Below are 17,876 nucleotides of genomic sequence, written 5' to 3' on the forward strand. Positions count from 1 at the left end.
GGAACAATTTTATTTTATTTGAAAAGGTAACCTTATAATTATTACCCAAGAAAATGAGAGGAGTAATTAGATAGAAATATGGACTAGGTCCAAATAAGGCAAATACTAAAAGCATTTTACTGACATACCTGTTGGGTCAACTTTGATATTGTTACAAGGTTTACTTTCCTTAGAGCAGAAAGATTTCTCAGATCTCATAGGACTTCAAATCTTATCTCTCTTCTTCATCACCTCCTGCCTGCCTTCAGACTTCACTCACATAACCCTATACGCACATGCATGTGTGCACACACTCACATATGCTTTATCTTTGAGATTCGTGACTTTTAATAAGTGGCTTTATGTTTTTCGTTCAGCATCCCCTCCACACTCATGCTCAAGGATTGCTCTGTAGCCTCTTGTACATGGTAATAATAAGGCCTGGCGAACATTCTGTCTTTCCTCGCATAAATTTGTCTCACTTGGACTAGACTGTCCATTGTTCTTTGAGGCTGCTCCTCATCTTCCACATACTCTTCATCCTCTGAGTAGCCCCTCAGTGCTGGTTGCCTAATGGTAAGAGGACCCTCGGTGTCCCCGATGAGTCCTGTCTGTGGGAGCCTGAGGGCCCAGGGCCCAGGAAGGAGGCTGCTCCTCAGAGCACGTGGAGCCTCAGCTCCCAACCTTGTGCCCTGAGTGGAGTTCCTGGTGAGGCCGTTCCTGCATCACATCATGCACTTCTCTCCTTGGCCGAATGCTTGCACCTGCATGGCTTGTTCCCTCACTTCTTTCAGGCCTCGACTTCTTGTCATCTTATCAGAGAGACCTTCCCTATCACCTTACCTAAACGCCACACCCTCGTCACTCTCCAGATCCCTTCCTCTATCACCACCCAGCATGTTATTCATGTATATGTTGCTATTTCTTATTGTTTTTTCCCTTCTGCTAGAAGGTAAGCCTCATGAGGGCAGACACTTGAATGTTTTGTTTCCTGCTCTAGTCCCAATGCTTAGCACAGGGCCTGAGATGTAGTGAGCATTCAATAAATATAAATATTTCCTGAATGAATGAATGAACGAATTAACAAATGTGTGGATGAAACTCTTATTACACTGGCAGAAGGCAGGCCTCTCGAAGGAGTGAACCATGTCTTAATAACAGCTCCCATGTGTTCGTTGCCTTCTATGTACCAGGCTCTTTCTATACGCCATACACAAACATTTCATCCTCAAAACAACTCATTTTGTTGTTTATAAACTAAGATAGTGAGGGATTAAGAATTTTACCCAAGGTCACACACCTGATAAGTGGCGTAGGTGGGATGGGAACCCAAGAAGCCAGAGTCTGCAGCCCTTGTTTTTCATTCTTCTGTGTCCTCCCTCCACTGTGTATCATCTTCGTATCTCAACCCCTAGATAGTTCTTAGCCCCACCGGGCGCTGATTCATGTGAAGTGATGGGGGACATTCATTACTGACCTTGCACAGACCTTGCTTCTCCCTGTGCCCCTTCCTCTCCAGACATGAAGAACGTTTCGCAGTCTGGGTGGTGAGACTCTTGGCTGCTGCTAGTTCTGACGTTTCTGAGAGCCAGTTCAGATATGCACTTCTTGTCCCTTAGGCCATAAACTATTTTTTGGGGAAAGGAAACATTAGCAATTAGCTCTTACTTGATATAAGTAAAACAAGCCAACCCTGGCCCAAGTGGATTCTGCTGTGTTTCAAAGCACACGCGCCAGTTGCCCAAGTCTCACAAGTTCCTTCTTGTGAGCTTGTTGAAAAACAACAATTATTCCAGGTCATAAATAAGTTTACATTCTGCAGCCCAAGGAGCATTCCTGTGCCAATTCTACCTTCTGTTTGAAATAGCCACTTAGATTGTATCTGTCGTTTGCTTATCTCTGAGTGTGAAAGCCCCTTTATACCGGGACGTGGAGTTAGCGTTGATCCCTATTAGTTACCACCAGCTTGTGGAAAGGCATAGTTATTCCACACTCATTCAGCAAACATGCCAGACCCTTTGTTAGAAACTGGCAAGTCAGAGGTAATTGAGGCAGAGCCCCTGTGCTCCAACTGTTCAAGTCTGGAGGCAAGAAGACGAAAGGCTAAGATAACACGGCTGAGTGGCAGCTAAGAGGAGGGCTTCCTGGAGGAGAGGTTTCTGAGACCCTCGGAAAGGATAACAAGAACATATGGGTCAAAAAGCTGGGCGAGGGTGCTGCAAGCCAAGGAAACAGCATGTGCTCGGGTACAGGAATCAAGACAGAGAAACCAAAACGAGATTGGCACATTATTTTATAAAGTCCAATAAAGCTGTTAGCAAAGATGGGAGGGGTGGAAACTCGCATACATGCTGGCTGGAGCGTTAACTGATTCGACAAGTACAGAGTCAGGGAAGGAAGAAAGCGCTGAGTCAACAGGGTTGAGAAAATGAGAGAAGTGTTTGGTAGTTGAGGAAAGGATCATTTTTTAAGGAGAATCTTAAGGTGACAGGGACATGAAGCATAGATGGCATTTGCTGGTCTCAGCTCTCAAAGGAGCCCTGGGTAAAGCTGTTTCCACGCCACACGCACTGAAGCTCCAGGTCCCTGGTGGAGGCTGATCAAGCCCAGCAGGGTATCTAAGGGTCCCCAGGCCTGAAGGTTCCAGGTGTTAGAGGGCTGTTGCCTCTTGCCACCCATGTCCTGGTGGCAAAGCTCAGAGCTGCAGGTGGAATGTTAGGGAATGTTCTCCCAGGGTCTTTGCAGAGGAACACCACCACACCAGATGTCGAGGGTAATTAAGCTCAGAGTTTCTTGCCCTCTGCTGCTCTAACACTGCTTGGCTCCATCAAGTCTTATTTTGCAGTTTTGTTGGGGAGATATTCAAATGTGTGTGTGTGTTTATACTTTTTTTATATTAAAGTGTAACATGCATATCTTGTTTTTAGCTAATCCATGTTTTTCTATTGTTGAATGGAGTAGATTTTAGAGATCCAGGAATATGTAAGAGAGATAATAAAAGTATTATCATTCATCCAAGTAGGTGTGTTCCATTCACATATCAGTCCCCCCAGAATTCTGGTAAGGACAGATAGAGGGGAATGTACAGACCTAACAGGCAAACAGAATATTGTGATGAAGTGGCATTTCTCTTTAATGAGTTACAGTACTTGATTTCAAAGGCTTTGGATTAACCATTGAGGATGTTTAGCAGGACTGCACTGGGATGATATCTGTATTTCCGAGAGGTAATTCTGGGCCAGCATCGGGGATGGGATGAAGTGAAGGAGAGACTGCAGTGAGGAGACCAGTTCTAGTGGGTGAAAGATGAGCACCTGGAGGAGTGAATTGTAAGGGGAGATGCAAAGGTGACCCAAGAATGAGAGACACATTCTAGAACTCATAGACCTTCCATGACTGCGGGAATAAAGGGAAAGAAAGGGATCACAGAAGAAAATCATGGTCTTGTAACGAGGTGGGTGCCCTGCCCTGAGGTAGGGGACTCGGGGAGCAGCTGGCCAGGTGCGGGGTGCGTGGAGCTTGGCCAACCGCTGAGTTCAGCCAGGAGCATAAGGATTTTGAGGCATGGTGTACACACAGAACGGGGTGGGAGTTCCCTGAGACTGCTGTGCACAGTGGAGTTATCCAGTTTTGCAGTGTGAGCCATTTAAAATATATTTGAGGGCTGGCTCCGTGGTTAAGTGTGCGCGCTCCGCTACTGGCGGGCTGGGTTCGGATCCTGGGCGCGCACCGACGCACCGCTTCTCCGGCCATGCCGAGGCTGCGTCCCACATACAGCAGCTAGAAGGATGTGTAACTGTGACGTACAACTATCTACTGGGGCTTCAGGGAAAACAAAAAAAGGAGGAGGATTGGCAATGGATGTTGGCTCAGGGCCGGTCTTCCTCAGCAAAAAGAGGAGGATTAGCATGGATGTTAGCTCAGGGCTGATCTTCCTCACACACACACAAAATAAATAAATAAAATAAAATATATTTGAAATGAATTACAAACCACAAAATGAGCTAGACTACACACCAAGTGTCTCAAACAGTAGATAATTCCAAAACCACTTTCTGGGGATGGGACATTTTTCTATTTGTTCCCTTTTAAGCAGGGAAGGAAAATTAGAAGAGGTTCAACAATGAATATTAACTTTATTGAATGAAAGCCAGAAGCTGCAACAGACAAACTGAAGCACATGCACATACAATTCTCTCTCCTGAACAGAATTGAGTTACTTTACCTCTTTACAATGCAGATGTTCCAAAATAATGAGCATCACAATTTTTGCATTTTCAGAATGGGTGGAATGGATTGTAATGTAATGAGACTGATTCCACAAGCACATCAAAATAAGCATCATTACTTTTCAGTCACGCCCAGTGTAACCATTATTGATATAATTTTGTAGTTAATTATGAAGCCAACCATTTGCTTTTATTCAATCTGTCTTTAATTTTGATTCATAGTAATCTTTCCCTGTATCAGGATGTATTTGCTATATTGTTAATATTAATCCCGTAGTTTTCCATGGTAATTAGCAGGCAATTATAGTACATCTTTGGTTACTAGCATGTGATTATAGGATTTTCATGTGTGCCCTAATACAAATCTATTTCTTAAGAGTCAATTTTTAAATTGTGCTGTTGATAGCAGTTTTATATTAAGATAAAGCTTTCCATGATAAGTTCCAACTAAATCAAAACATTTCTTCAAGTTTAGTTTTAAACAGTTTTTTTTGAGAGTTCAAAGAGAAGCCTTTCAGAAGACTCTCAAACACAGAATTTTGCTGACCTCTGTGGGTTATTCAGCTTGGCTGTTCCATCCATGCCTAGGAGCTCTCTTCAGTCTGCAGTCATAGTCTGCTTTCAAATAGGAATTGTGATTAAAATGAAGTAACACTTTTTTTTTTTTCTTTGAGTTTTCTAGAGGAGGCTGGCTTTGGGTGTGCCCTACAAATGTGCTTTCTTGCAGTTTTTATGGCCAAACCTGGGCTGGGCTAGTCAGAGCTGTGCAGACAAGTGGGAGGATGGAGATTAGGGTCAGGGGCTAGGGAGGCAGCTGCTGCCTTTCAGGGGATCAGGAAGCCAGATAGTCAGTGTGAATTCAAGTCCTCAACAGGCCTAGGAGACAAGAGTGACCTGTGCCTCACCTCTCTCTTCACTGAGATACCCCACCCTGCCATTTAGTTTTGTTCTCTGGGGGGCTCTCCTCCCCCAGAATTATACGAACTTGCTTTCTTCCTGCAGGCGGGCCGGTATGGGCCTTCCCTCTTTTAAAAATAACTCGAGTAAATGGAATTTCCATTTTTGATGTTTTCCTAGACTGTTTCCACCCTTCTGAATAGATATGAAAAGTAAATTTGATTTAAAACAAAACAAAACCTCTTGAGAGCCACCAACTTGAAAAAAAAGCCCAGAGCTGGTGAGAGCCAAGGCAGAGTCAGAGCTAAGTCAGCAGTGACCTGGATCCCTGCTCCCTCCACGGCAGGGAAGAGGCTGGGGGTGCGCCGGGCACTCCCCAACAGGCAGGGGCTCCCTCCAGCTGTCATCACAGCCGGGTGCAGTGTCAGCCACCCTCTGTTCTTAGAGAAGTGCTGTAGCCAGTTCCTGAAAGTTCCTTTTCCTCTTCAACTTTGGTTAGAAAACATTTATGTGATAAAAGTATGGCAGGCCATTAAGGTTATATATTTTAAAACATTATAAAATGCAAGTATTCTTTAAAGTTTAGTCTTAGACAGAATATGTTAATTTTCAATAATAATTGAGCCACTGTAGGTTTTCATTTCTTGCATGCGTGTCTCCGTATGAGTCCTAGAAGCTCATTTTGTTGGGGACAGCAGCTCTGGGGAGAATCACTTCCTCCTTGGCGTGTGTGCCTGAGGTGATCCAGGGGTCCCCCCTTGTTCCCTCCGGGGAAGGGTCCAGGACAGGACCAGGGTTCACACACTGCCCATACGTTCCTGATCCTTGCAGACTTCTTTCAACCTATCGGTAGGTCTTCCTCTTTCCTTCTACTCCTCGTTTCCTAAAAGAGGAGTCCACTTCCTACCCCACGTCCTAAACTATTACTCATGTCCCAATCCAGCATAATCTGTCTTCTATTAAATTTTCTTAATGCCAAATCTATAGGTCTATTTTCACACCTCACTAGTTTCTTAGTTACTTCCAATCTCTCCTTTGTTCCTTCTCTGAGGCTCTCCTTGCCTAGAATGGTCCTCCTTCCCTCCTTCACCTGGCAGATATCTTGCCCCTTAAGACCTTGTTTCCCTGTCCCCACTTGGGTGAGATCTTCCTAGTCTGTCCAGGCAGAGTCAGCCACTCCCTCCATGGGTTTTGGTTGATATCTAGACAATAGCACTTTGCCATGTTTCATCTGGTTTATCAGTTTACATTCTGTCCATCCCACTAGGTGCTGAACTGTTTGAGTGGAGAGAGAATTTTTTTTTTTACCTTTGTACACGTAGCACCTGGTACTGAGCCTGGCATAGAATAGATGCTCAGCCAGTGTTGACTAGCTGATGAACGAACTTCCATGTATGTTTTGTATGTATAGGTAATGGTTATGGTAAGCAGGCACATGTCTAGTTAACTGGGAAATCAGACTGGGGCCACACTCTCTTCTCTTCCATGCTGAAAGAATCATTTTCGGTAGTATTTTTCTAGATGCCAGGGGGCTAAATGTGCATTTGATACTTTAATTACTTATATTTTAAATATTATTTATTATACTATAGCCCTTTTGATGAAACTTGTTTAACAACTCTAAGACTTAACTGTTAGTGTAGAGGTATAATACATATACTAATAAACCAAGGAAGTTTCTCCTTTTTAACTAGAAATTATTACTGTTTCCCTGAAGCAAACAAATAGGAAATTGTTTAAAAGCAAACTTTCCAAAAAAAATTGGGAGCTGGATTTGGAAATTAAAAATTACAATGATTGGAGCCCTATACGATTTTTTATTCCCTGCTCCTAGGAAGTGTGTTTATCTGGTTCCAGGACATTATTATTTAATAAACCTCTTCTGGTAAAGTATTTCTCTGTTGCTGGCAATTTTAAAGCCCTGAGTGGTTAGCCAGAAGGAATGTTACAGAGAGGATTAAAGCATGGAATGGGTACTTGAAGACCCCTCTGGGAATCTATTTTAATGAGAGGGTAAAGCTGTACCATAAAGAGATACTGGTTTCAATTATGAGCTTTCAAAATTCACACACACACACACACACATACACACACAGATAGCTAGAACAACTTAATAGACCTGCCGTATTTAATACCATAAAATGCATTATTTCCAGTCTTCCATCTTTTTTTCCGTTTACTGGGCACCGTATTGTTTTTCCCCTACTTGGTGGGCCCTTTCTATCGCTTCAGCTTATATAAGACCATGGTTTCATCTCAAACACGTAATCTATGCTTTTATTTGATTTCATATTTTCTGCTTGGGGCCTAATTAATTTCTTTCTTCAGAGATGCGTTTAATGAAACCTCAGATAACCTGATGGTCTTACATTTTCTTGGTATTATTTGGTTGGCTTAAAAATTACAAAAAACACCTAGAGATACAGCCTGATAATTTCATGAGACTCATCTATGTACTGAACAAAACTACAGAGCTGGTCTTTTCAGCCATCCTCCAACATTTACTAGAAGCCTCTCTTTCACCATACCTTTCAACAGAAACAAATTTATGTCTTCACAATACCCCCAAGTGTGAAATTAGGCAAATCTAAAGTTTTTCTTCTTTGTTTACAAAACCTAAAACTTGCCAAGAGAAAGTTTTTCCAAAATTAGAGTAAGCTCTTTGAGGTAGTAGAAGCCAAAATAAGGTGATGCTAATCTGAAGAAAACTCTTTGAACGGGCTCCAGGAATGCGGAGCCACCACCAGTTTCTCTGCTCTTGAAAAGACAAGTAGTGAAATAACCGAGTGCTAAATAAATGAGTGCCTCATCATTGTTAGCGAGCCTGCGAGGGAGGTGCTGGGATTATCGCCATTTCACAGATAGGCAAACCAGCTCACAGAGGTTCGGCTGTTTTTCTAAGGTGGCTGCTGATTCATTTGAATCCACACCTACAGTCCCCAGATGCCGCGATCAGCGTTACGAAGGAAAACAGTTACAGCAGTAACACCTTCCCTCCTTTGAAGGACAATTTATCTTCTTGAAGAAATATATTTAAGAGGAGTAGAATTTTTTCCCCCTCCCCATAGAATTTTAATTTTGAAATAATATCTAAATCCTCTGATAATTGATGGAAAATAAGTAAACAGGAATAGCAGCATGAGGAATTCAAATAGCAGTTAATGCAAAAATCACTCCTATAACAAACTAGAATAGCTAATGGGGTGTCCCGTCGTCCTGTCCCCTCCCCAAGCCCCCTCGCGCCCATCACACACATAACAGACTTACCTTCCTGTGTCTGTGACCTAGTTTGGTATGTGTGATTGGGCAGCTGGGGGCAACTGAGGAGACTGAAAGTGGAGGTTAATCTTAATGGAACCTGAGCTTCTGAAAGGATTGGGTTTTTGCTTCAAATTTAGCAAAAGATAATCCATGTGAGGAATTACAGTTCTTGTAATGTGTTTGTGTCCTGCACGACCAATTACCCCAAAAGTCATTTCTTTTGTTTGAATCCATTCAGTCTGCAACTCAAAGGTACAATTATGTATGTTTGATTATTTATGACACTGAGGGCTCTAGACACTAGAACAGGTCTTTGAGAGAGACTGTGGAATGTCTTATCATAGAATGGCAATTCTCAAGACTCTTGCTAGTAATAAAATAGCATCATTTGAGAAAGAGTTCAGTTTTGTTTTGTAAGTTAGTGTTGGTTTAACTGGAAAGTATTATAGTTTCTGGAAATATCATCAGGGGTGGGAAGAGGTTGGAGACTGTACTGCTAGAGAGAGGGAGGCCTGTTTGTTGGTCTGAGATGATTTCGGCTAATTAGCCATTTTGGGCAGTAACTTCTAATCCTATGTGCCTATAACTTCTTGTCCCAGACCTCCCCCCCAAAGAATGTTAGTATAGTATTAAGTAATGAGAGGAAGAATGGAAAACTGGAATAAAGCATGGGTAGTTCATGCAGTGTACAAAAATAAATTATTTACTAAAGCACCATCCATGTCTTCATTCTTTTCGCAAACTGTCAGAGAGTGCCAGGCACTATTTCTTTTTGGGAAGAAGGTTAGCCCTGAGGTGACATTCGATGCCAATCCTCCTCTTCTTGTTGAGGAAGATTGGCTCTGGGCTAACATCCGTGCCCATCTTCCTCTACTTTATATGGGATGCCGCCATAGCATGGCTTGATGAGTGGTGCGTAGGTCCACGCCCAGGATCTGAACCTGCAAACCCCCAGGCCGCCAAAGTGGAGCACATGAACTTAACCACTACGCCACCAGGCCAGCCCCGCCAGGCACTGTTTTTACGAGACAGTAGTTTGAAGAGATAAAATAGCTAGATCGAAGTTAAGTCTCACTGAGTAACATAGACTTATGAGAAGAGTTTCATTCTAAGCCTATGCAAGTTGATTTAAATTCAGAGCTAGAAGCCGTGGTGCATGTATGGGCACATATGCATGTGTGCTTATGTGTCTACATATAGGCTATGACCTACCATCAGTCTGAAATCAAGTTTATGGGTCAGGACCAGCATTCTTGAAAGATGAAATCAAACAGATAAAAAATACTAGCATACATGGAGCAGAGTAATGAGTTACATACGTTGCCAATCCTCCTCTTTTTGCTGAGGAAGATTGGCCCTGGGCTAAGATATGTGCCCATCTTCCTCCACTTTATATGGGACACCACCCCAGCATGGCTTGACAAGCGGTGCATTGGTCCATGCCTGGGATCTGAACCTGCTAACTCAGAGCCGCAGATGTGGAGCGTGCGAACTTAACCACTATGCCACTGGACTGGCCCCTAAGATGCTTTTCTTACTCTAAACTTATGGCCAATGCAATTGAAAGCTATAATATTGGCCTATAAAATTCCTTCTCTAGAAACAGAAAGGTGAGTCAAACACAATAAAACATTAAGCTTAGCCTAAAGAGAAAATTCCAAGAAAGATTCCATCTTGAATGATATCTGTGAGGGTATTAAAATAAACCATAGAGAGTAAATAGTAATAATATTATTAATAACCCCAGCTTTAATAATACTGAAGAGTCACATTCTATGAATCACAAATTATGTCTTCAGAATTTCAGCCATCGTTGTTCGGGATTATGTATGGGAAGGTGCTCATTTGAAAGGCTGTAGATCACAGAAATCAGAGGGCTCTGGCTGTGTCTGTAGACAGAACTTTTGAGGTTCCATTCCCAGCTGGGCCCTTTACAAATTACATGACTGTCGGGGACGGGAGGTACATTTGCCTGGTACCCGTTCTACAAAGCAGGAATGATAAAGAAGCTGCTACTCGGGATTGTCTGAGGTAATGTCTGTGAGGGTGTGTATTTAGCACACACTCGGCTCTCAAAAACTGGTGGCCGTTCCTATTATTTGCTCAGGAGCCAGGACCAAAGGATGGAAATACATTTAGTGCCTCTAAAAATCAACTCGAGTGTCAGCACACTTAAGGAAACCCGGGTTACCTTGGACTTGATAAAAGGGTTATGAGGGAAATTATGAACTCGCTAGAGTTCTTTTGAGTCATTCGGGTTTTAAGAAGCTGCTTCTTTGATTTTGAAAAACAGAAAAAAATCTCAGAACCTACTTGGACTAGGGTTTATTTATTCCATGTGTTTCTAGTCAGAGTGAATACTCCTAGAATGACCCTCGACTGTTTCCTGAGTTTGAGCTGATCCTATTTGGCCGTTGCAGGCAGAGGGAAGCAGATGTGTGAGGGCAGGTGGGATGGGGGAAAGTGGACCAGCGTTGTTCCTGTCACCCGCTATAAGGCTAGTAGGGTCTGTTCTCTGAGATATTGTCTCTCTTGTAGATGAGGAAATACTAGTTCAGAGAAGTTCAATAACTCACTGAAGGTCTCAGGGCTTGGTGAGAGGAGGGCAGAAATTAAATTCAAGTCTTTGTATCTCTACCACCAGTGTGCTTTCTCCCTGAACTTTGGGTACTGCTCTATAAATGGACTCCTTGTAGCATCCTGAGCCCAAATATATAAACTACCCCCAAGTTCTTGGCTTTTTTAAAAAACCATTTTCTTAGGCTGCAATGTATTGTGCACTGAATTGGCAATAGTACCCTGAGCTGTTTTCAGCATTCCAGGTCCATTATTTCACTAGTCCAGACAGAATCCACGCCTTTCAAAAGAGAAGCAACTTTTATATTAATTATACCAATCCTTTTAATCTGCAACAATATATACAAAAAAATAATTAGCAGGTGTAGTTATAATTTACCAAGCACGTGAAGCTTAATTAAAGTGAAGGAATTAACAGTTCCTTTGACAGCATTCCAGAATCACGCTTACACATATAATCAGTGTGAACAAAACTCAATCTACAAGAGTTGGAGTTTAAAAATCTATTAACAGACCACTGATTATATGCAAAAAATAAAAAGATAACAAAAGGATTCACCATCATGCTTCCCATAACAATTAAAATAGAATCAAATCCCATAATTTCTGCACAGAGTGTAACTTGCCAGAAACATATAGAAAGTATTGCACATTCACACATACATAGGAGTCCTTTGCTGAAACACTGTAAAGTTTAACATCTTTTTCCCCCTGCACCTCTTGTTTGGCACCTCTTGTTTTCTCAGAAGGGCTAACTTTTGAATTTTTGTTTCAATCTTCATGGTGGCTGCAGGATATGGAGATGTTTTCTTTGCTTCTTCTCCGCTGTGGCACCCCCAACCTTGCCCACCTTTGTCAAGGAATTTGCAATGGTCCAAAAATGTCCAGCCCCTCTACCTTGTCGAACTTACATTCCCACAGTGCTTCTCTACCAGCTAGTTGCCCCTGTGAGATATGTTGTGATTATTCTCTACAAAGTGTTAATATCTGGTGACAATTTATTATTTAATGTGCAAGATAAATTTGCAAGGTAAATGTAGACAGTGCTTAAAAGGATGGCCTGTGGATCAAACAGACCCAGATTCAAATCACAGGTTGGCCTGTTACCAGCCATTTTCTACAAGCAACTTGACTTGTCTGTAGAAGGAGGATATTAATGTCTTCCTCACAGAGTGGTTGTGAGGATTAGATGAGTGACTGTTGGTAAAAGGCTTGGCACTCAGTAAGTTCTTGGTTTGTGGCAGTTATTGTACCAAGAGCATTTGCATTTTAATGTCACCAGGTGACAATGCCTTTACCCAAAAGAGTGAGTGGTTTAGGATGGGATCTCCGGCATGAGAACAAGCAGACGTCTTGGAGCAGATGGTACTCACGTCTCACTGTGTGGGTAAACTACGTGGTCCTCCTATATGGGTATTTATGTCCACCTAGGGGAGGAAATCTTTTGGGCAGAAGAACAATCTGTCACATGCACTTCATTGATAGTTGATATAGGACCTCGGTGACAGGCCCAGTGCTTTCTAAGACTGTATGTGGAGTGAATCAAATGCACCTGAAGGATTCAGTCATTTCACTTTGCCCAGTGCTACCCACTGTGGTCACCAGACCAGCAGCATCAGCCCGGCCTGGGAGGTTGTTAGAAAGGCAAATTCTTTCCCACATCTCTGACCTACTGAGTCAGAATCTCTGGGAGTGGGTCCAGAGATCTGTATTTTACCAGAGCCCTCAAGGTGCTTCTGACGTATCCCAACATTTGAGAAGCACTGTTATAGAGCATCCACACAATCTATAAACTACGGGAATCCAGAAACACTCATTCTACGTCTTTGGTGGGCATCCTAACTGGCCCTAGAGAATGCACATGGCTGTGCATTTCCATACACCTCACTGTGCTATTCCAAGGACACACACAGCCTTAGAGAGGACCCTGGAAAGTTTGGCTCTTTCATTAGCTACGTGACATTAACAATGACATCAACTTCATTCTTATTTCATTAGATAGACTCTCATTTCATCTTCCTATAGTTTCATTCTTTTTGATGCTTCAAGCTAGTGGTACTTTAGGATTGTTCCTTTGTGTGTAAATAACTAAGATTAATAAGAACTACCTTTCTAACTCAGACTCAATTGGCATAAATTTTTTTAGAAATCCATTTCAGCCAATAATAATTTTGTTCCATCATGCCAGTTTTTGGAAACATCTAAGCCATTTTTCTATTTATATCCCCATCTTCACCAAGTAGATGTTAGTATTCTATAGACATTTACAAACCAGTGTACAAAATTTGCAAGGTAAAATTATATTGCTTCATTCTGTAGGAAAAAAAGTCCACTCAAAATGTCATATGTTCGTGATTACGTGTTTTATAATTCTTTCCAAGTGAGGTGATTACTTTTCAGCTATGGTGGCTATCATGCAAGAACAAGCCACTCACTCAAATTACGTGACTTCCAATCACAGGAGGGAATCCCAGATGCAGGGCGTTGAATAGTGACCCTCAAAAATGATATGTCCATATCCTAACTCTGAGAACCTATGAATATGACCTTATTTAGAAAAAAGGTCTTTGCTTATGTGATTAAATTAAGGATCTCAAGATGAGATCATCCTGGATTAGGGTGGCCCCTAAATCCAATGATAAGTGCTTATAAGAGAAGGGAAGGGAAGGGGAAGGCAGGGGAGGGGAGGGAAGGGGAAACAGACACAGAGACACAGAGCAGAACACCATGTGAAGACAGAGGCAGAGATTGGAGTGATACATTTATAAGCCAAGGGACGCCAAGGATTGCCAGCAAGCACCGGAAGCTAGGAGAGAGGCATGGAACCCATTATCTCTCACAGCCTCTAGAAGGAGCCAACCCTGCCAACACCTTGATTTGGAACTTTTGGTCTCCAGATCTGTGAAAGAATAAATTTCTGTTGTTTTAAGCTACCAAGTTTGTGGTAGTTTGTTATGGCAGCTCTAGGAAACCAAGCTCATTACAATACTTTTTACTGGTTGCAACTATCAACATTTACAAAATGTGGGTTTGAGAAACTTTCTTGAGGACATAAGGAAGGCTTAACAACAGGTTGCTGAGTTCCCATTTCTACACCATGGGTCATAAATCCTTAAGCAAACAACGCTTATCAAAGGACATTAACACAGTTTTCAGAAACTGGAGATACATCTATTAGCATTTTACTCATTGGACAAAAAAGTGTGTGGACAAAGCAACATCAATGTGCATAAGCTATTTAGTCTTTTAGAAAACTTTGACAGTCACGAAGTGATAGCAGAGCTATTTTACCATCTGTAGGTGAATGGCTTAGAGACTAACAATAAAGGGTGGAGAAATCTTGAGTGTGAGGACACTGCCTGGCACACAGAGGGCACACAGTAAACATTTGTTCGATATATTTGGTGATTGAGTAAACGAATATGATAGAAACTGACGGAGACCGTGTGCAAGATTAAGGCACCCAGAAAGCATTTTATTTGTATTTGTATTGCATTTGTTTTTAAAATCTCTTCCTTTTCTAAGCTAATACATTTTCTAGGGGAGAAATTTTTCAGGTGGAGGAGCTAGGGAGAAATAAAACCTAATAATGCAGAAACTCGTGAGATCTAGGATAAGTGTTTGACCAAACCACTTTGGTTTGTCTTTATTTTAAGATATGATGTTTGCTTTTTTAACTTATGATTGACCTTGAGAGCTTTTTTAAAAAAATGCTTATTAAAAACTTCAAAACAAAATTGCAAGACTCTTTTAAAACAAATAGCTATGAAGAATCAGAGAACTCAATTTCTTTAAATTCAGTGGTTTGCTTTTCTCTCGAAAATTTTCAGAGATTGGCTAGCTTGCTGAAAGCACAAGTTTTTAAAAAATCATTTCAAATATAGTCATAAAAGCTTATTCTAAATTTGTAAGATATAAAATGGTTTTCCTTTGCTTTCTATTTTATCTCTTAGCTTTAAATATTTATTTTAAAATCAATAAGAAAATTTGAATATTCTATGAGAAAAATGAGCAATGGACAGAACAGGAAACTGTTGTGATAAATGAATAAATTTTAAAAACAAGGAGAAAGAATGTAAAAAAACAGAAAGAGCCAGAGAGCAAATGAAAGACTATCTCTTTAGTAATCAAGGAATTGCAAATTAAAATAATAAGTTAGCATGTTTTGCATATGAATTTGGAAAGAAACAGTTTTAGGAATACAGTTATTGTGAATATAAGTTGTTTCAACTTTTCCAGGAGCAATTTGGCAAAATGAATCAAAAACCTTAAAAATATATTTCCCTTTGACCTATTAATTTCACTTCTGAGAATATATCTTAATGAAATAATGAAGTATATATGAATATCTAGCCATAAAGATTATTAAATGAAGTGCTATTTAAGGTAGCAAAGTATTGGACACCATTTAAGTGACCAACAAGAACAAAATAAAGTTATGGCACTTTATTTTAATCCAATATAATAGTATTTGGTCATTAAAAATATTTTCCATAAGTTTATGTGTTGACGTGGAAAGATGCTGAAGATGTATTAAAGGGAAAAAGAAAAGCAAATTAAAAAATAATTGTTACAATATTGTGTAAAAATATGTACATATTTTAGAGAAGAGGAGAGTCTGAGGTAGGAAAAATGAAGTATACGCAGATGGGCTTTTTGTGGGTGAGTAGATTGTAGCTGCTTTTAAATATTTTTCTTATTTGTTCATGGTCTCTGACTTTCCTATGGTGAACATACAAGCTTTTATATTAAAATATGTGTGCTTTATTTAAAATGTAAAGATATGTATTTTGCTGTGAAGTTTCCTTGGAGAAACCAATAGAATCATGGACAAAGGGCATGAATAGGCAGTTTATAAGGAGACTCCTGGTTGACTATCTTGGATGAGGAGATGCTTGAACTCATAAGTGGTAGAAGAAATGCAGATATAATGTCATTAGGATACAATTTATACCCATTGGATTGGCCAAAAAAGTAGAAATTTGGTGAGAAAGAGAGGAAATGGAATTCTGGTTGAAGTCTAGATTGACATGACCCATTCTAGAGAGAGTCTGGAGGGTCATTTTGGAGAGCACATCTAAGTAGGTTTTTCTGTGATTAACCATCAATCCAGATCCCAGGAATAAGGAGTTTTTAAAAACAAAACAAAACAAAATAAAACTGACTTTGTTTTATTATGGATTATTATGAACCTATTATTACTATGGACTTCGTTTTATTATTATTTGTATTATGGATAGAAAAAGCAAGTAGGAGTACTACTTTTCTCAACCTAGTTCACACAAACAAAATGAATTGTTTTAATAAGAGAAAGTAATTAAAATCTTGGTAAAGGGTCACATGAACTTAGATTTTGTGATAAATAAGGAGGAAATGGCTAAAAATTGATCAGATATATGAACTTTGGGAAAACAGATTTCAAAATTTTACAGCATTAACACGGAGAACTTGTTAAAGCTTCAAGAAGCCCCCAGCTCTGGAGATACAGCAACTTAACAGAGCAGGATGAGGAAGCCACCATTTGGCCAGAAACAACATGCTGGATTTTGTAGACAATGAACAATTTCTATGTCTTGGAAGTCAGTCATAATACCTAACTCCTATCCTAACTCAGAAAGAAAAACATTCAAAAAGATTTTGTAAACAAAAAGACCTCCTATGTTGTTAGAATCGAACCTTCCTGACCCCCATTGCAGGGCTGCAGTGTGATGGCACAGAGATGTGCAGGGCCTAATTGTGAAGGACGTGATAGCTCATGGTGTAAGTTTTAGCCTTATAAAAAGTTATCAAAAACACACGATCAGAGTTTCATTTTAGAAAAATGATTATGGAAGCTTAGAGAGAAAGAATATGTGATTAGGTGATCAATTTGTGAATGACCCAGGCCCCAAAGAAAAGCAGACGGCCTTGACCATGATGCCAGCCAAGCAGGGCATGACCAATGTTTATTTAGTGCACAAGGGACAGAATTAAGGTTGGGTATCGTGTCTAAGGAGGCCAAGAGTAGGGGGAAAATCCAGGTGGTAAAGCAGAAGCTGAAAACCTCAGGGAGTACAGGAGCCCCTCCCTCATCCTCGGGGGATATGTTCCAGGACCCCCAGTGGATGCCTGAAACCACGGACAGTACCAAACCCTATATGCGCTATGTTTTTCCCTATACATACATACCTAGGATAAAGTTTACTTTATAAATTAGGCACAGGAAAAGATTAACAACTAATAATAGAACAATTATAACAATATACTGTAAAAAGTTATATGAATATGCTCTTTCTCTCTCAAAATATCTTACTGTACTGCACTTACTTCTTGTGATGATGTGAGATGATACACTGCCTACATCATGAGATGAAGTGAGGTGAATGAAGTAGGCATTGTGACATAGTGTTGTTTTTGGACTTCACTTGACCATGGGAAACTGAAACCATGGAAAGGGAAACCATGGATAAGGGGGAACTGCTGTAGTGAGGATGAGGATTAGGAATATCATGTCTAGACTTGAAGATCTACTAAGGCAGTGACAGTGGAGACAATGAGTAATAAGAATTTTTAATCACGGTGTTGTTTGTGGTATCTGAGAGCTAGAGACCACCAAAGGCTCCATCTTTCGGGAGAGGAGTAAGTAAACTGTGGTCCATGGTCACCACGGAATTCTGTGCAGCTGCAGTTAGAAATAGGCGTGCCACCAGCAGCGTGGTTAGATCCGAAAAGGTCCATAGCTAGTGTTGCCAGATAAAATACGGGATGCCCAATTAAATTTGAATTTCTGATAAACAATAAATACTTTTTTAGGATAAATATGTCCCAAATATTTGTTAAATCTGGCAACCCTAGCCAAAGCACAACACAATTTGTGAAAATGAAAGCTATGTACACAGGCAAATCAACTCAACTATTTCGTGAGAATACACGGCACACACGTTGATAGCTATG

At 40.7% G+C, this 17,876-nt stretch overlaps 1 protein-coding gene across 5 annotated transcripts in view; it reads left to right on the forward strand.

The window, feature by feature from the left end:
• GRHL2 (grainyhead like transcription factor 2) overlaps nt 1–17,876 on the forward strand; it is a 157,810-nt gene that overhangs the window by 76,042 nt on the left and 63,892 nt on the right. The window lies entirely within an intron of this gene.

This window comes from Diceros bicornis, chromosome 21 (genome assembly GCF_020826845.1).
Source record: "Diceros bicornis minor isolate mBicDic1 chromosome 21, mDicBic1.mat.cur, whole genome shotgun sequence".
NCBI classification, from domain to species: Eukaryota; Metazoa; Chordata; class Mammalia; order Perissodactyla; family Rhinocerotidae; genus Diceros; species Diceros bicornis.